Consider the following 24,390-nt stretch of genomic DNA (forward strand, 5'->3'; position numbering starts at 1 on the left):
TCCTATTTTCGCAATATTGTCATTTTCAGCCCAAAAATCAATTTCTTTTAATTTTAAAATCCTTTTTTTCAACCAAAAATTTTAGTTTTTAATTTTTGACTTTTATTTTTGACTTTTGACCTAAAATTTTGACTTTGACTTTAAAGTTTGACCTTTGACTTTAATCTTTGACTTTCTCGTTTAACTTTCAAATTTTCAATTTTAGCTTTTTGGTTTGACTTTTCTAGTTTGATTTTTAAGTTTGACTTTTTAAATTTGATTTTTAAGGTTGACTTTTGAGTTTTCAAGTTAAAGGGCATATTTTTATACAGTGAGTTCCTCAAACATTCCAGTCACTGAAAATTCTTGCTCTCAAACTTGCATCGATAATGTCAAAAATCTACATGAACATATCGATATTATGCGTAGAGAAATAGAGAAACTTAAATACGAGAGATATCAACTTAGGAAAGGCCAGAAACCATTAAAAGAACAACTAGAGGCCAAGACTGAGGACTTCAGGAACTATAGGCAGAATACGGTGATAAGTGCGTTGATTTTAAATGTCTTGAACAAGAACTTTCTGCTGCAACTGCTGAACTTGACACATTGAAGATTCGTTTTGCAAATGCTGATTTCAACTTTAAGAAATTCGATGGGTCAAGTGAAAGAGTTGCAGCAATAATCGAACATCAAATGAAATGGAAGGACCAAAAGCAAGTAAGAATAGGTTATGAGAGTGTCCCTCCCCCATATAACCACAATTATACTGCTACTCCTTTAACTCAAGAGGAGATAGACCGGGAACCATGTACGGTGTACGGTAAACCAGATCCTCAGGTGCCAGAATGTAGTGATAGGAAATTATATACTAACGTTTCTACTTCCGATGCAGATTCGTCTCTAAGCCAAGGAAAGCAAAAGGCTGGAGAGAAAGTGTCTAATGATAAACCTGATGTTTTGATTTGTGATGAAGTGGTTTCAAAATCTGATGATTCTGATAAGAGTGATGATGTGTCTGATAAGTCTGATGTTACTAGCACATCCACTCCATCTACACCTGTCACACAATCTGTTTCTTGCACTTGTACATGTGGGAACAATCAGAAACAAGGCAAGGATACGCCACCAGGGGCAGGAAGAAACAACTTCCCAGTGAAGAAAAAGACATGTTTTCACTGTGGAACACCTGGACACATTGCCAGAAATTGTCCTAATCGCGCATACGTTCCCTACTACGCACAAGACTGGCAGAACGCGCCAAGATTGAGATACCTCAAAAGAAACCCTTCGAGGTCATGTTCAGACAATGGCGACTGGAACACGCAAAGACCAGGAATCAAAATCCCAACGTCAAGAAGGGAATGCCGGCCAAAAAGGTCAATTCAAGAGATGCTCCAACGAAACCAAAACCGACTAGGTCAAAGTCATCTCGGCGATCGGCTTCAAGTTCAAAAGCAAGTACCGAGACACCCATCGGATCGAAAAAGAAATGGGTTAAACCCAACTACAAATGGGTACCAAAGGTTCAATCTCCCAAATCACCTAATAATTCTAACATTTCTTCATCTTCTGTTTGTGATAAGCAGGACATGTCATGGGAGAAAGTATCTTGCGTTGATGACAAAGGTCGACCCAGTTTCAAAATGGACTGGATTCCAAAGACCAACTTATCCCGTTCTGTGTCGGAGCAGCTATGGAGGCATATCATCAGACTTCAGTTTGTTGGTAGTGGCTGTTCCACGTACATGATAAGGGACATCTCTCAACTGTGCAACACTCAGAACTTTGTTTGAGAGTATGTGTCCTTTGCGAGAAAGGAAGAAAGTAAGGGATCACTCATGGGGTTTTGTGCTTAACGATGTGAAGAATTTTCGGATTTGTTCTGAGATTATGCGTGCTGTTCTCAGACGTTCTGGATGCAAATTCAATCTGTGAATTACAGTTTGATTTTTTCTTCTCGATACTCCTGAATTTCATCTTAAACTGATTCGTTTTGAAGAAAATTTTTTTATTTTCTTTTCTTATAGTTTTTCGTTAGTAGGTATATTGGGAAGTGATATCAAGATAAAGTGATAACGGGCAGTCTAAACCAGTGTAAGGTACTGAATTTGAACTATCTAGACTCTGTGTTCAATGTGTTGGTTGGTACGAAGGATTTGACAGTGTGGATTTAGATAGGATTATTTAGACTGACCATACGACGCTCGGGTAGATTGAGCAGTGAGATAAACACGGGAACCCACGGGATACACTAAATTAATACGCATCTAGAATAGTGGTTCGACTTTTCCTTGATGTACGGACTTATGTCCTTAATTCTGGTTCTGATAGGGCGACTGGGGGGTTCTGATAAAGTAGGTCTGTCGGAAATTATTTTATTGCTTTCTATCTGTCACTCATATGTTGCCTTCTCTGCGTGATTGGAACATATCCGACCTGGACTGCAATATATGTAACTCTATTTCTATGCATCTTCTTTATCTGTGTAATTCTTCCTATCTGTTAGCCATATGCTGTCTCCTCTGCGTGATTGAAAAGATCCAACCTGGAACACATCATATGCAACATTCTACCTCTCAATCCCTCTATTTTAGTTAGCCATATGTTGTCCCCTTTGCGTGATTGAAAGATATCCGACCTGGGACACAACATATGCATCTATCTATAAATCTGTCTTCCTCCTTAATAATTGTTTACTCACCTAAAGTAAGGAATCCTTAGGAAGTTCTTGATAACCAGGGTATATCGGGAAGTGGGAAACACGTTCTAGTGCAACTAAAATTGAACCATTTAAGAGGTTGTCTGTAGATCTCGCTGCTTAATTTAAGTGGACAACAATACCCGTGGTCGTCGTCAGCTAAATGATATATTTGAAAAAAATTTGTCGATATCCTTTATGTTTAAGTGGACCACAATACCGGCAATTGAAGAAAGAAGAAAAAGAGCAAAAATCCTAAAGTACTAGGCGAGTAGGGACGTCTACTCGACGAGTAGGCATGAATGTTCGCGAAGTAAAACACAAAGTCCTTGCCGTACACAGATTCATCGAGGGACTCGGCGAGTCGGTTGGCTACTCGACGAGTAGCCTCTGTTTTCTGAAATCTATAAATAGAGGATAAACCCGAGTCCAAAACTCTCTCTGGCTTTTTGGACGATTACTTGGCGACTAAGGAGACTGCTGGAGACCTGAGAAAACGTGAGAAGAACCCTAATCCTCAATTCTAAGAAGATTAAGGCAACATAAGTTTACTTTTCCACTTTATATTTGAATAGAACCATATTTGGATTGATTGAATTCGTTTTTAGGTTTTTATCTGCTGTAATTATGAACTAATTTTGTTAGTTTCTGTTTAGGGTAGATAAGTTTGCTCCTATGGATTAATTTATGTTTGGATTGATTGTTAATTGGTGAATTTTTGTTAAATTAAGCTTGTTAAAGACCCTTATGCATTAACCATTACTATTTTATGTTAATTGCTAAGTAATTAAGCTGCATGAACATCTCTTAATTGCTTATCTCATGTGATTTATGTGAACACACTGTTATGTGTCTAGGAATAGTGAATCTGAAACTAGGATTAACTAGAGAATGGGTAAATTAATGTGTGAGCTTGTTTGATAAACCATCAACAAGCGGTTAATTGAATTACTAATTTAATTAGCTAATTACAAGTCTTATTTAATCCGAATAATTAAACTAGGAAATTCATTAGTTTAGTCACTTGATCACTGGTTAAATTAATTTGTTTCCTAAGGATTGGTAATAGCGGATGTGAATCTAATCACTTTAGTCGGTACCCAATAACAATTAATCCATTGCATTTCCATAAAAATAACCATAGGAGTAAATGAATCGAACCTAAACAGAAACCATTTTGATTATTGAATTTAGTTAATTTTTGCTTGCTGTTAGCTGTTAGTTAAGTGTTAGTTAAGTTTCAGTTAAGTTTCTAGTCTTGAAAAACTAGAGAAAACCCTTCTATTTTACTAATTGTTTTAGATAGTTCTAGTAGTTAGATTAATTCCCGTTCCCTGAGTTCGATACCCTGCTTGCTAATTTATACAACCAATTGACAGTGTAATGCCCGTGTTTCTAGGCTAGGCATTAATATTGACATTATAGTCTAGGTTAACCTTTGTAACTCATTTTGAAGAAATGAAAAAGGAATTATGTGAATATTATGTGAATTATGTGTTTTATGCTTAATTATTAGGGTTTAATTAATTAAGAATAAAAATGAGTGTCAAAAATTAAATTTTAGATAAAGCCGATATCTATTAAGAAACATGTATTGGGCGTGACAAGGATTACGGATATATAAAGAATGCCGAAATCCCAGTTATAACGAAGAAGTTATGACCTGTCGAAGTTTCGCGACAAACCGGCACGGGGCCGAATGTCGTAAAAAGTGAGTTTTCGATAAACTACTTTTTAGCCTTAGTGATCTAAACAAAACTCGTAGTGTTCGTTAAACCGAGAAGTTCGATAAAATGAACGCCCAAATCTGACTGCGTATGAGGAAGTTATGATTTTTCGAAGTTTCAGCTTAGCAGTAGACAGCTAAAAACTCGAATTTTAGATTGAGTGATTTTTAGCCGACACGGCCTAAACGAGAATCGAAGGTCTCGTCATTAGTAGCACAACGGTAAAAAGTCTGATGAAAACGGACGTCGGATTAAGAAGTTATGAATTTTTAACGGATTTCTTGTCCCGGTCTGTTAAAAATAATAATAAAAAAATTAAAGTCAAAATTAGCCGATGAAGTCTAAACGAACGTTGTAGAGCGTAATTTTATCTACACGTGCATATAAAGAACGTCAAAAACGGAGCTCGTATGCGAAAGTTATGGATTTTAGAAGTTTTTGCACAAAAATCGAGAAAATTCGCATAGTCACGTTTTTGCCACGTCACCCTCGCTTAGATCGTGCCACGTGTCCGAAATTGGTGAATCATGCGAGCCACGTGTCCTCGCCTCGCATGTGCCACGTGTCCGAAACGAGGCTGAGTCATCCGAGCTGCTGACCTGTCCAATGCATGTCCGACGCGTGTCCTCCTTCACATGTCCGAAGCCCTCGCAAGAAGCCACAGAACCCTACTTCAGACCAGTAGACCTCGGTCCAATCAGGAGAGGACAGCAAGCCTTCGCACGCGCGGACCTCGTGCGAGCCATCCCCCTGCGAGCTTCGGATCTGCGACGCGTGGCTCCTTCTCAGCCGTCGGATCAGGACTTCGGACCCCTATAAATACAAGGGTCATGCGAACCCTCCCGGTTACTTTTGAGATTTTGCCATATTTAGCCCCTTTCTTCATATTTTCTTCATCTTAACATCCCCCCCCCCCCGATATCGATTATAAGCCCCGGAATACGCCACGAAGTGCCCGTGAAGCCCGGAAAATTTATCTTTTCGGTTTCGAAGCCCGACCCTCGCAGAGCCCGGTTTCTGAATAAAACTCCCGGTTTTATTAGAAACGAACGTTTTAGGAAACGAATTGCTGCCCGATTTTCATCAAATCAAGTGAGTGTATAGTCACTTTCATTTTACACATAGATATGAAGTATTTACCTTATAATAGGTGCTATGTGTAAATATATTAATTGTTTATTTGAGGTGACTGTTGAGTTGATGTTTTATACAAGTTTTAAACTGTATAAGTATTTTTATCTACAAATATATTGGGTAGAACATGGGTAGATGGTTGGTGTGTGATAAACTAAAGTGATGAGAGGTCTCGATGTGATTTGAGATTCAGTCATCTAGCAGAGTTTGGATGACGACCACGGACTTTCTAGACAGTCCAGTGGGAAACATTAGCAGGCCAGCAACGTGTAGGTGTTAATGAACTTGGGTGTTTATTCGTTGTACTCCATCCCCCTCATGGTTGCCTTTAGGACATGTATGGCTGAGGAAACCCCTTAGCAGTAGTGTCCATCCCGATGATATTCTTTAGGCTAGGTCCGTTATGAAAAGTGTTTAGGGACGTAAAGTGAGGATAACAGGAACGGGTAATCAGGGTTATTGTTGATTGGTGAACTTAATAAGTTTATTATTACAGTGGGTTGAAAACCCTATATGCTCACCAGGCTCCCAAGCCTGACCCACTCAGCTTTTTATGTTACAAGTAGTGGACCCCGAGCATAGTCGGAGGACGATGAGAGATTTTTGGATTATAGGCCAGTAGTTGTAAATAACTGTTGAAAGGCTTATAGTGTCTTGTTTATGCTTTTGATCTATATCGGAACATGACATCCCGAGGTTTTGATATGAAATGAAATTATATATTTCTTAAAGAAAGGTTTTGACAAACTTTTATCATATTTTGTTTTGGGGACCAATTCCGCAACATCTTTTAAAAAGATTTCTCTGATTTTAGTTTAAAAAGCATAAATTAAATCGGTCTTTTCTGGCCGAGAAATTAGGGGATGTCACAGTTGGTATCAGAGCATTAGTTTAAGCGAACTAAGAAATATCCTACGATTTCTAGACTTAAACTTAGAATGCTAAGTGATGATTGTGAGATGAGTGTCTACCATATTTTAGACACGAGCACTAGTTTATTTTAGGAAAGATGCCTAAAATGCCCTTATGTGCTAAATGCTATGTGTTTGCCACATATGCCATTATTTGTTCGAATCTATGGTCTGTTGCCGACCAGATCTGGTAACCTTATGTGTGTAGGATTCTAACCGTACGATTACGAGATTAGAACTAACATGTAAACGTTTCGGAGTGATAAGGGAATTGAAATGTCTAACAAGGATAAACACCTAAATTCGCCTTATTTGGTATATAGATTATAATGGCAAGAACTCGTAGTGGAGTTGCAAATGAAAACGGAAACAGGGATCAACAGCCTCAACCCCAAGTAGTTGAGCAAGTACCTGTTGTAGGAGTTGCACCTGAGCCAATGACGATGGCTGGGGTACAAGCAATGATACAGACGATGCTGGATCGCCAAATGGAGGAGATGAGGCGATTACTACAACAGAATAGGGAAGAGACTACGATACCTGTTGAACAGCCCGTACTGAATGAAGGGCAATCAGTAGGAGGGAACTATAGTGGGACTCTTGGTCAAGCCAACCCACCGATAGTTAGACAAAACAACCAGGATGGAGGAGCTGATGGACGCGGGTGCAAATATAAAGATTTCATGGCATCTAAACCACCGTGTCTATCTGGGAGTCCGACACCGATGGAAGTCATGAATTGGATCTCCGAAATGGAGACGATGTTTGAAAGCTGTGAGTGCAGCGAAAAACAAAAGACTGCACTTGCAATTCCTCTGTTAAAGTCTGGTGTGTTGAACTGGTGGAAGTTACTAGCTAATTCGATGCCTAAGGGAGAAGCTAGTAAGATGTCTTGGGAAGATTTTGTGGTACAACTGAAATTGCAGTACTGAATACGCTGCTAGTTCCAGAATTTAAAGAAGGGAAAGATGAGCGTTACTGAATACGCTGCTAGTTTTACTGAAAAGATGAAGCTTGTTCCTTACCTAGTTCCAACTGAACTCTCTAAGGTTAACAATTTTGCCCTCGGATTACCAGCGGACTTTGGTCTGATGGTTAAGCAAGCACCCGCTTTGAAAGCCGCCATCTGGGCTGCTAAGAATGTGGAGGTTCAGATCAGGGAGAAAGGTCTAGAGAGGGCAGAAGTTGGTGAAAAGAGAAAATTTGAAGGAACTTCAGGTTCCAACAAGAGAAGCAAATTTTCTAAGTCTAAGAAGTTTGGAGGAGGAGGAGGTGAAGTGAAATGGTGTGAGAAGTGCAAGAAAAAGCACTCTGGGAAATATAGCGAGGAGGTGACTTGCTACAAATGTGGAAAGACTGGGCATTATGCCAATATGTGTCCGTCCGACAAGAGGGTATGTTTTGAGTGCCGTGAAGAAGGACATGTTATTAAAGACTGTCCAAAGAGGAAGGATGCAGCAAAGCCCAATCTACCACCAAAGCCGAAGGCGAGAGCCTTTCAGATGACCCTTGAAGCTGCAAAAGAAGAAGTCGATGTCGCTTCAGGTACCTTTCTCGTAAATGAATTGCCTGCCCAAATTTTGTTTGATTCTGGAGCCAATTACTCCTTTATTTCACATGAATTTGGTAGAAAACTAGCTTTGCCTGTAGATAGACTAGTTAATGCCTTATTAGTCGAGATTGCTAGTGGTAAGTTTGTACCTGTTAGCCATCGTATGAAAAATATCCTCATGGACTTGGATGGGAATAAGTTCCACGAGGAATTATTGCCTATCGAGTTAAATGGATTCGATATAGTTTTAGGAATGGATTGGCTTAGCGCCAATGACGCCGAAATATTGTGTAGGAAGAAAATAGTAAAAGTAAACCCGCCAGGGAGAGAGTCGTTTATGGTGTACGGAGACAAACGCAGAGCAAACTCTGGAATCATTTCCCTAATGAAAGCTAGAAAGTGTTTGGCCAAGGGGTGTACATCATATTTAGCGTTCGTGATCGATGCTAAGAAGGAAAAGAAGGAGGTGCAGAATATTCCGGTGGTGTGTGATTATCCGGAAGTCTTTCCCGAAGATCTTCCCGGATTGCCCCCTGATCGACAAGTGGAGTTTCGTATCGACTTGTTACCAGGAACAACGCCGATAGCAAAAGCACCGTATCGATTAGCGCCAACCTAAATGAAAGAACTTATGACACAACTTCAGGAGTTATTGGACAAATGTTTCATTCGACCTAGTTCATCACCCTAGGGAGCCCCTGTGTTGTTTGTAAAGAAGAAAGATGGGAGCATGAGAATGTGCATCGATTACAGAGAGCTGAATAAAGCGACAATAAAGAACAAGTATCTGTTGCCGAGGATCGATGACCTGTTCGACCAGTTGCAAGGTTCGAGCTATTTCTCGAAGATCGATCTTAGGTCAGGATACCATCAACTGAAGGTGAGGGAGCAGGATATCGAAAAGACTGCGTTCAGAACAAGATATGGACACTATGAATTTTTGGTTATGTCGTTCGGATTAACCAATGCCCCAGCAGCTTTCATGGATTTGATGAACAGGGTTTGTAAACCATACCTTGATAAATATGTGATAGTATTCATAGACGATATCTTGATCTATTCGAAAAGCAAGCAAGAGCATGACAAGCATCTGCGTGAAGTGCTAGAAGTCTTGAAAAAGGAGAAGCTGTATGCAAAGTTCTCCAAATGTGAATTTTGGATTCAAGAAGTCCAATTTTTAGGTCATGTGGTTAACCAAGAAGGAATAATGGTTGACCCAGCAAAGATCGAAGTTGTGATGAAGTGGGAACAACCAAAAAGCCCTACGGAGATTCGAAGCTTTTTAGGTTTAGCCGGATATTATCGCCGATTTATCCAAGGCTTTTCTTCGATCGCTACTCCATTAACAGCTTTGACCCACAAAGGAGCTACTTATACTTGGAATGAAAAGCATAAGGAGGCCTTTGAAAAGTTAAAGAAGAGACTGTGTGAAGCACCAATTCTTTCGTTAGCTGAAGGAGTTGAGGACTTCGCAGTCTATAGTGATGCCTCTGGAGTTGGGTTAGGATGTGTTCTGACCCAAAGGGATAAAGTGATAGTGTATGCATCGAGGCAGTTGAAAGAGCATGAAAAGAACTACCCCACTCATGATCTGGAGTTGGCAGCGGTAGTATTCGCCTTAAAGATATGGAGGCATTATCTTTATGGTACTAAGTGTAAACGTTTCACTGATCATAAGAGTCTTAAATATCTCTTTAATTAGAAGGAATTGAATATGAGACAGCGACGCTGGCTGGAACTACTCAAGGACTACGACTGTGAGATACTTTACCACCCTGGTAAAGCAAATGTTGTTGCTGATGCTCTCAGTCGGAAGGTAAATCTTGAAAAGGGAAGGCCAAGAGCTTTGAGAATTGAAGTCGTCTCGACAATTGTGGAAAGTATAAAGAAAGCTCAGGAGGAAGCTTTAGAGAAAATTGACCGAAAGGAGGAACGTTTGGGAAAAACGTTGGTGTTTGATACGAACAGTCAGGGATTAAAGGTATTCAAAGATAGGATTTGGGTACCTAAGACGGGAGGAGTAAGAGGTCTTCTGATGGAAGAAGCTCACAAAACCATGTACTCGATTCATCCCGGCAGTACGATAATGTATAGGGACCTAAAACCCTATTACTGGTGGCCGACGATGAAGCTCGATGTTGCTAAGTATGTGGCCGAGTGTGTAACTTGTGCTAGGGTTAAGGCACAACATCAGAAACCGTATGGGAGTTTAGAACCTTTACATATACCCATGGGTAAATGGGAAGATATCACTATGGATTTTGTGACTAAACTGCCCAGAACAAGGAACGGTCACGACATGATTTGGGTGGTCGTTGATCGCTTCACTAAGAGTGCGCATTTCATAGCTGCTAACGAGAAATGGTCTATGGATAAACTTGCGAATTCTTATGTGAAGGAAATTGTGAGGCTACATGGTGTTCCGTTAACGATTGTATCCGATCGTGACAGCCGTTTTACCTCAAGGTTTTGGAGGAGTCTACAAGAGGAATTGGGTACCAAGTTGTGTTTGAGTACAACTTACCATCCACAAACTGATGGTCAGAGCGAACGAACGATTCAAACATTGTAGGATATGCTGAGAGCATGTACCCTAGAATTCCAAGGTAACTGGGATGAACACTTACCTCTAGTAGAATTTTCCTATAATAATAGTTTCCACTCGAGCATCAAGATGACACCTTATCACGCTTTGTATGGGGAAAAGTGTCGAACGCCATCATGCTGGCTGGAAGCTGGGGAAAAGCAGTTTATGGGACCTGAGATAGTCCATCAAACTGCTGAAAAGTTGAAAGTGATAAGGGAAAGGATGTTAGCTGCTCAAGATCGACAAAAGAGTTATGCTGGCAAGAAAAGACAACCGATATCCTTCGAAGTTGGAGATTCAGTTTTACTTAAAGTCTCGCCGTGGAAGGGACTTATAAGATTTGGTAAAAGAGGAAAGTTGAGTCCAAGGTTTATTGGACCATTTAAAGTTCTTCAGAGGATCGGGAATCAAGCTTACAAGCTAGAATTACCGGAAGAACTGGAGGGTATTCATAACACATTTCATGTGTGTTATTTGAGAAAGTTCACAGGAGATATGCCCGACATAATTCCCATTTCTGAGTTAAGGTTGGATGAAAACAAGAGATTGATCGAAGAACCTGAGGCAATCGTTGACCGTAAGACTAAGAAGCTGAGACGCAAGACGGTCGATTTAGTGCTTGTGCGTTGGAAACATACGAATAGGCCAAATCTCACTTGGGAAACGGAGTGTGACATGATGAGTCACTACCCGCATTTGTTTGCTGATGTGTGATTCCGGGGACGGAATCATCCTAAGGGGGAGAGAATTGTAATGCCCGTGTTTCTAGGCTAGGCATTAATATTGACATTATAGTCTAGGTTAACCTTTGTAACTCATTTTGAAGAAATGAAAAAGGAATTATGTGAATATTATGTGAATTATGTGTTTTATGCTTAATTATTAGGGTTTAATTAATTAAGAATAAAAATGAGCGTCAAAAATTAAATTTTAGATAAAGCCGATATCTATTAAAAAACTTGTAGTGGGCGTGACAAGGATTACGGATATATAAAGAATGCCGAAATCCGAGTTATAACGAAGAAGTTATGACCTGTCGAAGTTTCGCGACAAACCGGCACGGGGCCGAATGTCGTAAAAAGTGAGTTTTCGATAAACTACTTTTTAGCCTTAGTGATCTAAACGAAACTCGTAGTGTTCGTTAAACCGAGAATTTCGATAAAAAGAACGCCCAAATCTGACTTCGTATGAGGAAGTTATGATTTTTCGAAGTTTCAGCTTAGCAGTAGACAGCTAAAAACTCGAATTTTAGATCGAGTGATTTTTAGCCGACACGACCTAAACGATAATCGAAAGTCTCATCATTAGTAGCACAACGGTAAAAAGTCTGACGAAAACGGACGTCAGATGAAGAAGTTATGAATTTTTAACGGATTTCCTGTCCCGGTCTGTTAAAAATAATAATATAAAAATTAAAATCAAAATTAGCCGACGAAGTCTAAACGAAAGTTGTAGAGCGTAATTTTACCTACGCGTGCATATAAAGAACGTCAAAAACGGAGCTCGTATGCGAAAGTTATGGATTTTAGAAGTTTTTGCACAAAAATCGAGAAAATTCGCATAGTCATGTTTTTGCCACGTCACCCTCGCTTAGATCGTGCCACGTGTCCGAAATTGGTGAGTCATGCGAGCCACGTGTCCTCGCCTCGCATGTGGCACATGTCCGAAACGAGGCTGAGTCATCCGAGCTGCTGAGCGGTCCAATGCATGTCCGACGCGTGTCCTCCTTCACATGTCCGAAGCCCTCGCAAGAAGCCACGGAACCCTACTTCGGACCAGTAGACCTCGGTCCAATCAGGAGAGGACAGCAAGCCTTCGCACGCGTAAACCTCGTGCGAGCCATCCCCCTGCGAGCTTCGGATCTGCGACGCGTGGCTCCTTCTCAGCCGTCGGATCAGGACTTCGGACCCCTATAAATACAAGGGTCATGCGAACCCTCCCGGTTACTTTTGAGATTTTTCCATATTTAGCCCCTTTCTTCATATTTTTTTCATCTTAACATCCCCCAAAGCCCCGGTATCGATTATAAGCCCCGGAATACACCACGAAGTGCCCGTGAAGCCCGGAAAATTTATCTTTTCGGTTTCGAAGCCCGACCCTCGCAGAGCCCGGTTTCTGAATAAAACTCCCGGTTTTATTAGAAACGAACGTTTTAGGAAACGAATTGCTGCCCGATTTTCATCAAATCAAGTGAGTGTATAGTCACTTTCATTTTACACATAGATATGAAGTATTTACCTTATAATACGTGCTATGTGTAAATATATTAATTGTTTATTTGAGGTGACTGTTGAGTTGATGTTTTATACAAGTTTTAAACTATATAAGTATTTTTATCTACAAATATGTTGGGTAGAACATGGGTAGATAGTTGGTGTGTGATAAACTAAAGTGATGAGAGGTCTCGATGTGATTTGAGATTCAGTCATCTAGCAGAGTTTGGATGACGACCACGGACTTTCTAGACAGTCCAGTGGGAAACATTAGCAGGCCAGCAACCTGTAGGTGTTAATGAACTTGGGTGTTTATTCGCTGTACTCCATCCCCCTCATGGTTGCATTTAGCACATGTATGGCTAAGGAAACCCCTTAGCAGTAGTGTCCATCCCGATGATATTCTTTAGGCTAGGTCCCTTATGAAAAGTGTTTAGGGACGTAAAGTGAGGATAACGGGAACGGGTAATCAGGGTTATTGTTGATTGGTGAACTTAATAAGTTTATTATTACTGTGGGTTGAAAACCCTATATGCTCACCAGGCTCCCAAGCCTGACCTATTCAGCTTTTTATGTTACAGGTAGTGGACCCCGAGCATAGTCGGAGGACGATGAGAGATTTTTGGATTATAGGCCAGTAGTTGTAAATAACTGTTGAAAGGCTTATAATGTCTTGTTTATGCTTTTGATCTGTATCGGAACATGACATCCCGAGGTTTTGATATGAAATGAAATTATATATTTCTTAAAGAAAGGTTTTGACAAACTTTTATCATATTTTGTTTTGGGGACCAATTCCGCAACATCTTTTAAAAAGATTTCTCTGATTTTAGTTTAAAAAGCATAAATTAAATCGGTCTTTTCTGGCCGAGAAATTAGGGGATGTCACAGACAGGTCCACTGCCTTTTGTGTATCAAATTCATAATTAAAAGTAGGACAAAACCAGTGCATTTTTATACACATCAAGTTTTGGGCGCCGTTGTCGGGGAACGGTTCAAAAATTAATTCTAATTTCTAGTGTTATCGATCCTTTGTGTGAGATTTATCTTGCACAAAGTTACTGCTTTAGTCATTTAGTTATTAGGATAAGTTTTAAAGTTTGCTGTTTTTAGAATTTTAGTTAATATTTTTTTCTGTTTTTGCCTTGAACTCGCCGAGTGCACTCGAAGCTACTCGTCGAGTCCATAGCTATTTTCCATTTATTTTTATTTTTTTTGTTCTTTTTACGCGTGTTTTCTGTTTTGATTGCAGTCGTTTATGACCAGAGGAGGAGGTACACCTTTGATTCCACCACTTGAAGACCCAGAAGCAACTTTGAGGAAAAGCAAAGGCAAAACTGTAGGAGAAACTGCAACATCGAAGAATTCGCCGTTGAACAATCTCAAATCTGTTTTTGGGAAGAAAAAGAACAACAAAGCAGGTTAGTCTAGCAGTCAAATGAGCGAAGGAAGCAACCTTGGAAATCTTGGAGACGATACATTCCACAAAGAACCCGAATTTGAGTATGAGTACAATTCAGAATACGTAGAAGGAAGCGACCTAGAAGGAGACTTTGAAAACACCATGGCCAACATCTATGAAGTTCCCATGGGAGAATGGAAGAAAAGGATACGTGATGATACCGGCCCGGGACTTGTGCAACCCGCAATTCCTGCGACTGCCACCTTTTAACTTAAAGGCCACATACTTGCTCAACTTAAGGAGATTCCATTCTACGGGAAGGATCATGAAGACGCATACAAGCACCTAGAGGAGGTCAACGATATAGTCGATTACTTTAGTGTCCCCAATGTGGCTCGCGACACCGTGTTACTTCGTATGATACCGGTCACATTCAAGGGAGCCGCGAAAGATTGGCTGAAATCACTCCCTCCCGGATCCATCACTACTTGGGCCAAAATGAAGACAGAGTTTATAGAACACTTTTGCGCTCCCTCAAAGATAGCCAAGTTGAAGAAAGCCATAGCCAATTTTGAACAACAAGCTGGAGAGTCACTTTATGAAGCATGGGAGAGATACAAAGGATTACTAAGGAACTGCCCACATCACGATTTGAATAGTCAACAAGAAGTCTCCATTTTCTATGATGGAGTAAATGTAACAACTAGGCAGCTCCTTGATTCGCAAGGACCTCTCACAAAGAAAGCACCCCCGGTGATAAAAGAGCTAATTGAAGAATTCTCTAAACACTCTAGAGAATATCATAACCCAAGGAATGAACTAAGTCGAGGGGTAGTGAATTTAGTAAATGATGGCATGGAAGCGATGATGGCTAAGTTGGAGAATTTGGATCGAAGAATGACTAAGATGGACCAATCCATCCATGCCATTAGGGTGGGTTGTGAGAATTGTAGAGGGCCTCACCTCACCAAAGATTGCGATCTTGACGAGAACGGGAACCGGAAAGTGCAAGTGTGCTATTCAAGTGGTGATAGGTATGATGACAATTGGCGGAAACCCAAGAAAGAATGGCTACCCTATGATGAATACAAAAAGGCGAAGGAAGAGAAATATAAGCAAAAGGAAAGGGGTTTTTATCAAAAAGAGGAACCGGTGTTGGAGAAGAAATCAGATTTGGAGGATGTGTTCACAAGATTTGTAGTTGCGTCCGAGAAAAGGCATAATGATACCGACAATGAATTGAAGGAGCAACGAATTATGCTTAGAGAGCACCAAGTTATGATGAAAGATCAGCAAAATATGCTTAGGAATCAACAAGCCTCTATTCATAACATTGAAAAACAGCTAGGACAGCTTGCGCAACAAATCAACCCATGAACACCCGGTGAACTTCCTAGCAATACCGAACAAAACCCCAGAATGACGCATGTGAAGGCCATAACAACGGATTCTGAGACAACTTTCACTCCTCTGACCCCTATCCATAAGAATCCCAACAAGGTGCAAACAGAAGAGGCAAATATCTGGGAATCAAGTAAACCCGACTCGACTCACCGAGTCACCAACAAGGACTCGACGAGTCCGAGACCTGATGACACAAACGGCTCTCTTTTAAAACCTTATCGGGCCCCTTTTCCATTTCCGAGCCGAGCTATACCTGATGAGCATATTCAAGAATATAGGAGGTTTATGGAGCACATAAAGGCACTCCAAGTGAATATTCCGTTTGTTGAAACAATAGTTCAAACACCAAAATACGCAAGTTTGCTTAAAAACCTCTTGATGACTCGGAAAAATATGGAAGAAGTAGCTGAAATAGTGCTGAATGAACTGCCAGAAAAGAGGGGCGATCCGGGAATTATCACTGTACCTTGTCAATTTGGGAACATAATGACTACACGAGCATTGACTGACTCGGGGGCAAGCATTAATATCATGACATATTCTTTCTTCCAAAAGTTAAACCTCCCGGTTCCAAAGCCTGGTCAAATGAAGATTCATCTAGCCGACAAAACGGTAATACATCCAATGGGAGTGTGTGAAGATATTCTTATCAAAGTTGATAAACTAGTATTTCCTATTGACTTCATAATATTAGACATGGAAAAAGACCTTAAGGTACCAATCATTCTTGGCCGACCGTTCTTGAATACCGCTTGTGCCCTGGTAGATATGCGTGAATCTACACTAACCTTGAGGGTGGGGGATGAATCAGTGATTTTTAAAGCTGAGGAAAAGGTTAAGCACATAAAGTCCAAAGAAGATAAAGTTTCCTCAATAGATTTAGAGGATGAATTATTAGAAAAAGAGCTTGCAAATTTACAAGAAAGCAATCCAAAGCAGTTCTTATTATCTTTGGAAGAGAATTCTGATGTTGAAGGAGATCTGGAGGAGATTGAGAGGCTGATCGGGGAAGCTGATTATCAAGAAGGCCTCAAAAGTTTTGGAAGCTCAATGACTCGCCGAGTAGCACCTACTGACTCGACGAGTACATACGAAAAATCCCGATTTATTGAAGATTTTGGTTTGCAACCCATTAGTACCCTTTCTGGACCAGATGTGCACATTTTGCCTGATTACTTGGAGAATCTTCTTGAGGGGAACAAAGCTATTAAAGATTTTATCAACCTTGAGAATGCACATTTGGCTTGTCTTGGAACAATTGTGCGAAATGGTGAGGCTGCCCAAGATGAGGATAACGCAACTTTAGAAAATAAAGAGGATACTAAAACTTAGAATAATGATAAGAATCACTCTTCTATTGAAACACATATACTAGAGCATGAAGGAATGTCAACCAAAAGCAAACGAACCAAGCCTCATGCCCTTGTCTCTACTACGTTTGAGGTTTTCACTTTCAAACCACCTGATTCGGTTATATGTGCTAACAGTGAGGAACAATTTGTGCCTTCAAGTGATGATGAAGTAATGACCGATAAGGCAACCGGGGGAAATCAAGAAGTAACGGAAAAGATGGGGCATAAAAAGGGAGGAGTGAATAAGAAGAAGCATGGTCAAGGGATAAAGCGTAAGGCTGAAGAAAATGCTGCAAGAAAAAGAATGGAGGAAGTGAAGAGGGCATATAAGAAAAGGATCTATCTTTACAAGACAAAATATAAAGTGCAGAAACTGAAGAAGGAGGTCCTAATGGAGGAAGCAGCAACGTAAAGCGGGAAGGAGTCCAGCTAAAGACTCCTAAAAAAAGCGCTTCTGGGAGGCAACCCGAGTTTAGAGTTTGCTTTCTTTTACTATTCTCTTTCCTTTTGTGTTTGTTTCTTTTAGGATTTACTTTTATCAATCTTCTTCTGTGATCAAAATGATTGATCGAGGGAAAGCAATGTTCAGGTGTGGGGTTGGTGGCGTAAAATTTAAAAACTCAAATTTTTGACAAACAGAACAAAAAACTCGTCGAGTCCAAATATCTGCTCGGCGAGTCCATTTTTAAAATCACGAAAAATCGCGGATTCGCGTATCTGCTCAGCGAGTAGGTACGCCTACTCAGCGAGTACACGTATTTACCCGAAAAAAAAATATTTAATTTAAATTTTGTAAATAAGGGGTTTTAACCCTAATTGGTAAATCACAACTTCATACGCAGCCACCAGCCGCTCGTCGAGCATCTTCTCCCCTCAAGCCTTCATCTTCGATTTCTTGCTAGTTCTTGCATCTTCAACCAAAAAGGTAACGTTTTTCCTACTTAATCTTGTTAAAGATCATGTCTTGGGTAGATTTGTGGCTGTAATCCATGAAAACCCGATTTTGGGGTTCACTTCAATCTTAGGGTTTTGATTTTTAGGACGAATTAGGTTGTTTTAGACGAAATTTCTTGCAAAATTATGCTTAATAGACATACCAAGACAAACCCCTGGACTAATTTGTGTGTTTGGATGGTTGATTTCGCCCGAATGATAATTAAAACACGGACCGACTCGCACAGTTAATCCTGCTCGTCGAGCAGGACTCCTACTCAGCGAGTCCAGGTTGCAGATGCCCAGTATTTGGTCATTTTTTTTAATTTTTCGGTATTTTGTTTGTGGTGTTCTTGGTTTTATTTTGTAGGAAATATGTATGGGCGTGGACAAAGTTCAAGGGGAGGCGGTTATGCTGAATTTTCCTCAAATAAACTCCAAATCTTCACTCTCCCGTACGAAAAACAAGCTGGAAACACTAAAACGAAAGGAGATTTATGTCCCCAACGCAATTGACTGGCATTGGATGGGTCAAACCGGGTTGGAGGAAGAGTTGAATCCTTATTTGGTCAAGTCTTTCGAAAATGATGGGATGACAATAGTTTGTGACTGTTGTAGTCGATTGTTCAAGATCCAAGAGCCAGTTTACCAGGAACTTTGCTGGGAATTCTTTGCTACCATCTCCTTCCGAGGTGGTGATGATTATGATAGTCCAAATGTTATTACATTTTGTCTTGGAGGAGAAGTACGCCGGTGCAGCATGGCGGAGCTCGCATGGAGATTGGGAGTTTATGATCAAAATGTGATCATGTCTAAAAACTTTGAAACATTCTTGGAACATTGTCACAAGGACTTGCCTGAAGAGGTGGTTGCATCTACTTGGTGGAATACAATTGCAAACCGGGTCTACATTCCATCGTCTGCTCAAGAGGGGAGTATCCGTTCCCCAATTCATCGCCTGATACATCGTCTAATCGCAAGTACTATTAACATGCGAAAGGATGATGATAAGGTCCCTACTCTTGACATTTTCTACATGTGGAGCATTATCACTCCCGATGTTTTCTGCAATTTGCCATATTGTTTGGCAAAATATTTAGCAGAGGGGGCGGTTAAGGAGCGGATCACTTCCAAAATCAACGGGGGCATGTTTTTTACGAAGCTGGCGAGGTCGTATGGGATCTTGGATCAAGGTGCAACAAGGGTATTGACAATGATTCCTTCTCCTCCATTTAGCACCACATTATTCAAGAGGGCAAGGATCATTAAGGATTATGGCGGGGGACATTTTGGAATCCCGAATGCAGATGCAGTGTTAGAGCCCGAGGATCCAGGAAGAAGGGTAAGGGAAAGAAGAGAGCCCATCCGAGAAGACCCACCGGTCATTCCGGTGGATGAAGAGTTACCCATGGATTGGTACAACATGGAGGCAAGAAGGTACCAGGACGACCTTGGAAGAAGCATGAACTACAACAACGAATCATTTGTTTATTTGTTTGAACAAATGAATATCGCACCAAGGCCCGGACCCGGATTTCCCTATGTACCAAGTTGGGAGGAGAGAGTGCAAGCAAGAAGGAACCAAGCTGGTGGAAGTGGAACTGGAGGAAACGAAGAGGAGGCTGAAGATTGATGTTTTGTTTTGTTTTTAATTTGGATGTTTGAAAACTGTTTTTATTTGATTTGTGGGTTTTGAACTTTTAGGACGTTAATGTATGAGTTTGTTTTTTTATCACTTGTGTTTGCTCTTATTTTTCAGATTGAAGCTAGGATGCATGCAAGAGTCTCAAATGTCAAGGCTGGAGTAAGGGTCAGGTCTAGATGAGAATGTGCAAGTTTGAGTTTAAGGTCGAGTCCGTGATCAAAGAGGGTTTAAGAGTGTTATTTATTGAAGAAAAATGAAGGAGAGACACTAAATTGCCATACCCAATCACATCAGAAATGGATTCAAAAGCAGAAGATTTATTTATCACTCAGCGTTGTACTCGCCGAGTGCATAAGTTGGGCCCGGCGAGTCGTCTTGCGATACCACGACTTTTCTGCTAAAAGCCATTCTGTTCGCCGAGCAGACGTAGTGACTCGGTGAGTCGCTCAATATTCCACTACCAAAACTTGAATTTTGACCACATATGATACGGGCTTTGCTCATATTCTTTGAAGATTAATTCCTGAAGATTTTTTAGACTATTTTCCTAAATATTTGGAGCTGTACCACACGAGATTTTGACACCCAAGACATGGATGAGCTGTTCCCATGTCTAAAGTCAATTGAAGATGGAGCTTAAAGATGAAATATCAACTTTGCACTACTATCCCAGGGGAGTTTGTTCTAATTATCTCTTTATTTTGTTGTTCTTTATCATGCATAATATGCAATGGGGACATTGCATGAATTAAGTGTGGGGTAGGGGGTTGGTTATGTTAGTTAATTAGAATCCTAATTTTGGGAACTTAATTTTAGGCTTAATTTTCAAAATTTTGGATTAAATTTGCTAGGACTTAATTTAGAAAATTTGGTAAAAAGCAATTAGGAATCATGCTAGTGTTATGTTTGATGATTGCATGAAAACCCAAATGTTTAGTTGAGCCAATATACGTTCTAGTGCATTTGTGGCCTCCTTTATTCTAGTGAAATCATGGGACAAAAACACAACCTCGCTTAGTTTGAGGGATGCAATATGTTTAGCATCGTGTACCAGAATGTATCCAGAAATTTTTTTATCTTTAACCAATAAAGGTTGAGGTTGAGCGCCCCTGTTTAACCATGTAGGTATTGAGTAAAAAAAGAGTGAGTTACATGTTAAAAAAAGAGAGAGAGAATTATAAGAAAAGTTTTAAGAATTTTGGAGCAGTTAAAGTGAAGATTAAAAGATCAAAATTCCAAAGTTCAAAAGTTGAAGATACCAAAAATCAAAAAGTGGTGAATTCAAAGAAATCAAGATCAAATATCCAAGAAGTGAAGAATTCCAAAAGAGCTCCATAGTGGTATCGAAAAAGTTGTAATTGTCTAGATTATGTATGCTTGGGTTGCTCAACCAAAAATACCTTGAGGCTAGGAGTTTTTCTGCGGATGGATTCGGAGGGATACATAAAATGGGCATTGTTCAAAAGAAGTGGGCGAGTGTTTATGAGGATTGTGAGTATTTAGAATTGAGGGGGGTCCTTAGGAAAAACTTTAGACACAAATGCATGTGTTGTGGTCTTGGCATAATGGCTGGGTTTAATTGGGATTGTCTTATGTGGTATTAGTATGTTAAAATTCAGTTTTGCTTGGGGGCAAGCAAAAGTCAAGTGTGGGGTATTTTGATATGTGCATATTTAGCTATATATTTAGTACAGATTTTTATTATTTATTGGCTAATTATTTGCAATTTATGGATAAAAGGTGCTTAATTGTGTTTAAATTGTATTTTCAGTCCAAAAGATATGCTCGGAAGCAAAAGGACGCATGAGATGCATTCGGAAGCTCGGGAATTGAAGAAAGAACAAAAAGAGCAAAAATCCTAAAGTACTCGGCGAGTAGGGACGTCTACTCGACGAGTAGGCACGAATGTTCGCGAAGTAAAACACAAAGTCCTTTCCGTACACGGATTCATCGAGGGGACTCGGCGAGTCGGTTGGCTACTCGACGAGTAGCCTTTGTTTTCTGAAATCCATAAATAGAGGATAAACCCGAGTCCAAAACTCTCTCTGGCTTTTTGGACGATTACTTGGGTACTAAGGAGACTGCTGGAGACTTGAGAAAACGTGAGAAGAACCCTAATCCTCAATTCTAAGAAGATTAAGGCAACATAAGTTTACTTTTCCACTTTATCTTTGAATAGAACCATGTTTGGATTGATTGAATTCGTTTGTAGGTTTTTATCTGCTGTAATTATGAACTAATTTCGTTAGTTTCTGTTTAGGGTAGATAAGTTTGCTCCTATGGATTAATTTATGTTTGGATTGATTGTTAATTGGTGAATTTTTGTTAAATTAAGCTTGTTAAAGACCCTTATGCATTAACCATAACTATTTTCTGTTAATTGCTAAGTAATTAAGCTGCATGAACATCTCTTAATTGCTTATCTCATGTGATTTATGAGAACACATTGTTATGTGCCTAGGAATAGTGAATGTGAAACTAGGATTAACTAGAGAATGGGTAAATTAATGTGTGATCTTGTTTGATAAACCATCAACAAGGGGTTAATTGAATTACTAATTTAATTAGCTAATTACAAGTCTTATTTAATCCGAATAATTAAACTAGGAAATTCATTAGTTTAGTCACTTGATCACTGCTTAAATTAATTTGTTTCCTAAGGATTGGTAATAGCAGATGTGAATCTAATCACTTTAGTCGGTAACCAATAACAATTAATCCATTGCATTGCCATAAAATTAACCATAGGACTAAATGAATCGAACTTAAACAGAAACCATTTTGATTATTGAATTTATTTGATTTTTGCTTGCTGTTAGCTGTTAGTTAAGTGTTAGTTAAGTTTCAGTTAAGTTTCTAGTCTTGCAAAACTAGAGAAAACCCTTCTATTTTACTAATTGTTTTAGATAGTTCTAGTAGTTAGATTAATTCCCGTTCCCTGAGTTCGATACCCTGCTTGCTAATTTATACTACCAATTGACAGGTCCACTGCCTTTTGTGTATCAAATTCATAATTAGAAGTAGGACAAAACCAATGCATTTTTATACACATCACTTACTTTAGGTGAGTAAACAATTATTAAGGAGGAAGACAGATTTAGAGATAGATGCATATGTTGTGTCCCAGGTCGGATCTCTTTCAATCACACAGAGGGGACAACATATGGCTAACTAAGATAGAGGGATTGAGAGGTAGAATGTTGCATATGCTGTGTTCCAGGTCAGATCATTTCAATCACGCAGAGGAGACAACATATGGCTAATAGATAGGAAGAATTGCACAGATAAAGAAGATGCATAGAAATAGAGTTGCATATGTTGCAGTCCAGGTCAGATATGTTCCAATCACGCAGAGGAGGCAACATATGATTGACAGATAGAAAGCAATAAAATAATTTCCTACAGACCTACTTTATCAGAACCCCCCAGTCGCCCTATCAGAACCAGAATTAAGGACATAAGTCCGTACATCAAGGAAAAGTCGAACCATTGTTCTAGATGCGTATTAATTTAGTGTATCCCGTGGGTTCCCGTGTTTATCTCACTGCTCAATCTACCCGAGCATCGTATAGTCAATCCAAATAATCCTATCTAAATCCACACTGTCAAATCCTTCGTGCCAACCAACACATTGAACACAGAGTCTAGACAGTTCAAATTCAGTACCTTACACTGGTTTAGACTGCCCGTTATCACTTTATCTTGATATCACTTCCCAATATACCTACTAACGAAAAACAATAAGAAAAGAAAATAAAAAAAATTTCTTCAAAACGAATCAGTTTAAGATGAAATTCAGGAGTATCGAGAAGAAAAACTTAAACTGTAAGTCACAGATTGAATTTGCATCCAGAAGGTCTGAGAACAGCACGCATAATCTCAGAACAAATCCGAAAATTCTTCACGTCGTTAAGCACAAAACCCCATGAGTGATCCCTTACTTTCTTCCTTTCCTGCAAAGGACACATACTCTCAAACAAAGTTCTGAGTGCTGCACAGTTGAGAGATGTCCCTTATCATGTACTTGGAACAACCATTACCAACAAACCGAAGTCTGATGATATGCCTCCATAGCTGCTCCGACACAGAGCGGGATCAGTTGGTCTTTGGAACCCAGTCCATTTTGAAACTGGGTCGACCTTTGTCATCAACGCAAGATAATTTCTCCCATGACATGTCCTTCTTATCACAAACAGAAGATGAAGAAATGTTAGAATCATTAGGTGATTTAGGAGATTGAACCTTTGGTACCCATTTGTAGTTGGGTTTAACCCATTTCTTTTTCGATCCGATGGGTGCCTCGATACTTGCTTTTGAACTTGAAGCCGATCGCCGAGATGACTTTGACCTAGCCGGTCTTGGTTTCGTTGGAGCATCTCTTGAATTGTCCTTTTTGGCCGGCATTCCCTTCTTGACCTTGGGATTTTTATTCTTAGTCTTTAGCGTGTTCCAGTCGCCATTGTTTGAACGTGACCTCAAAGGGTTTCTTTTGAGGTATCTCCATCTTGGCGCGTTCTGCCAGTCTTGTGCGTAGTAGGGAACGTATGCGCGATTAGGACAATTTTTGGCAATGCGTTGAGGTGTTCCATAGTGAAAAGATGTCTTTTTTTCACTGGGAAGTTGTTTCTTCCTGCCCCTGGTGGCGTATCCTTGCCTTGTTTCTGATTGTTCCCACATGTACAAGTGCAAGAAACAGATTGTATGACAGGTGTAGATGGAGTGGATGTGCTAGTAACATCATACTTATCAGACACATCATCACTCTTATCAGAATCATCAGATTTTGAAACCACTTCATCACAAATCAAAACATCAGGTTGATCATTAGACACTTTCTCTCCAGCCTTTTG

The 24,390-nt window shown here is 39.9% G+C and overlaps 1 non-coding gene across 1 annotated transcript; it reads right to left on the reverse strand.

The window, feature by feature from the left end:
• Nucleotides 1-14,752: 14,752 nt before the first annotated feature.
• On the reverse strand, nt 14,753-14,859 carry LOC145167930 (small nucleolar RNA R71). Its single transcript, XR_013741530.1, has one exon. It is a non-coding gene; the product is annotated as a small nucleolar RNA R71 (small nucleolar RNA).
• Nucleotides 14,860-24,390: the final 9,531 nt, after the last annotated feature.

The sequence above is a fragment of the Lactuca virosa genome, chromosome 3 (assembly GCF_052849685.1).
Source record: "Lactuca virosa cultivar CGN04683 chromosome 3, Lactuca_virosa_CGN04683_v6, whole genome shotgun sequence".
Lineage (NCBI taxonomy): Eukaryota > Viridiplantae > Streptophyta > Magnoliopsida > Asterales > Asteraceae > Lactuca > Lactuca virosa.